Genomic DNA, 1487 nt, shown 5'->3' with positions numbered 1-1487 from the left:
TCCTGGCAAGTGGCTTATAACACCATAAATATCTGGTCTGGTACGAGAAGCAGGAGCAGGTTTGCTCACTCCGCAAAGGACACAGGAAGATTAATAATTTATGTATTCTTCTATGTGCCATTTTAGCTTAGTGGCAGAGCGTCTGCTTTGTAAGCAGAAGGTCGTCAGTTCGATCCTGGCAAGTGGCTTATAACACCATAAATATCTGGTCTGGTACGAGAAGCAGGAGCAGGTTTGCTCACTCCGCAAAGGATACAGAAAGATTATAGATTTATGTACTTAATCTGAGCGTCACTTTAGCTTAGTGGTAGAGCGTCTGCTTCGTAAGCAGAAGGTCGTCAGTTCAATCCTGGCCAGTGGCTTACAGCAGCATTAGGCTCTAGTCGGGTATGAGGAGCAGGAGCAGGTTTGCTCACTCTGCAAAGGATACAGGAAGATTATTGATTTATGCAGTTATTTTGTGCGCCACTTTAGCTTAGTGGCAGAGCGTCTGCTTTGTAAGCAGAAGGTCGTCAGTTCAGTCCTGGCAAGTGGCTGATAGCACCATAAATCTCTGGTCTGATACGGGAAGCAGGAGCAGGATGGCCCATTCTGTGAACGGGACAGGAAAATTATTGATTCATATACTTAATCCGTGCGTCACTTTAGCTTAGTGGTAGAGCGTCTGCTTCGTAAGCAGAAGGTCGTCAGTTCAATCCTGGCAAGTGGCTTACAGCAGCATTACGCTCTAGTCGGGTATGAGGAGCAGGAGCAGGTTTGCTCACTCCGCAAAGGATACAGGAAGATTATTGATTTATGCAGTTATTTTGTGCGCCACTTTAGCTTAGTGGCAGAGCGTCTGCTTTGTAAGCAGAAGGTCGTCAGTTCAGTCCTGGCAAGTGGCTGATAGCACCATAAATCTCTGGTCTGATACGGGAAGCAGGAGCATGTCAGCTCACTCCGCAAAGGATACAGAAAGATTATCGATTTATATACTTATTCTGTGTGCCACTTTAGCTTAGTGGCAGAGCGTCTGCTTTGTAAGCAGAAGGTCGTCAGTTCAATCCTGGCAAGTGGCTTATAGCACCATAAATTTTTGGTCTGGTACGAGAACCAGGAGCAGGATGGCCCATTCTGTGAACGGGACAGGAAAATTATTGATTCATATACTTAATCTGTGCGCCACTTTAGCTTAGTGGTAGAGCGTCTGCTTCGTAAGCAGAAGGTCGTCAGTTCAATCCTGGCAAGTGGCTTACAGCAGCATTAGGCTCTAGTCGGGTATGAGGAGCAGGAGCAGGTTTGCTCACTCCGCAAAGGATACAGGAAGATTATTGATTTATGCACTTATTTTGTGTGTCACTTTAGCTTAATGGCAGAGCGTCTGCTTTGTAAGCAGATGGTCGTCAGTTCAATCCTGGCAAGTGGCTTATAGCACCATAAATTTCTGGTCTGGTACGAGAACCAGGAGCAGATGGCCCATTCTGTGAACGGGACAGGAAAATTATTGA

The 1487-nt window shown here is 46.1% G+C and overlaps 8 non-coding genes across 8 annotated transcripts; all 8 read left to right on the top strand.

Moving 5' to 3' along the window:
- Positions 1–116: 116 nt before the first annotated feature.
- Pmar_PMAR001859 lies at positions 117–188 on the top strand. The gene has a single exon. It is a non-coding gene; the product is annotated as a tRNA-Thr (tRNA).
- A 102-nt stretch (positions 189–290) lies between these two features.
- Positions 291–362, top strand: Pmar_PMAR001858. Its single transcript has one exon. It is a non-coding gene; the product is annotated as a tRNA-Thr (tRNA).
- A 102-nt stretch (positions 363–464) lies between these two features.
- Pmar_PMAR001857 lies at positions 465–536 on the top strand. Its single transcript has one exon. It is a non-coding gene; the product is annotated as a tRNA-Thr (tRNA).
- Positions 537–638: 102 nt separating this feature from the next.
- Positions 639–710, top strand: Pmar_PMAR001856. The gene has a single exon. It is a non-coding gene; the product is annotated as a tRNA-Thr (tRNA).
- Positions 711–812: 102 nt separating this feature from the next.
- Positions 813–884, top strand: Pmar_PMAR001855. The gene has a single exon. It is a non-coding gene; the product is annotated as a tRNA-Thr (tRNA).
- A 102-nt stretch (positions 885–986) lies between these two features.
- On the top strand, positions 987–1058 carry Pmar_PMAR001854. Its single transcript has one exon. It is a non-coding gene; the product is annotated as a tRNA-Thr (tRNA).
- A 102-nt stretch (positions 1059–1160) lies between these two features.
- On the top strand, positions 1161–1232 carry Pmar_PMAR001853. Its single transcript has one exon. It is a non-coding gene; the product is annotated as a tRNA-Thr (tRNA).
- A 102-nt stretch (positions 1233–1334) lies between these two features.
- On the top strand, positions 1335–1406 carry Pmar_PMAR001852. Its single transcript has one exon. It is a non-coding gene; the product is annotated as a tRNA-Thr (tRNA).
- Positions 1407–1487: the final 81 nt, after the last annotated feature.

Source organism: Perkinsus marinus (assembly GCF_000006405.1).
Source record: "Perkinsus marinus ATCC 50983 genomic scaffold scf_1104296966278, whole genome shotgun sequence".
Classification (NCBI taxonomy): domain Eukaryota; phylum Perkinsozoa; order Perkinsida; family Perkinsidae; genus Perkinsus; species Perkinsus marinus.
The sequence above is the reverse complement of the archived record's forward strand: the minus strand, read 5'-3'. Positions and strand labels throughout refer to the sequence as shown.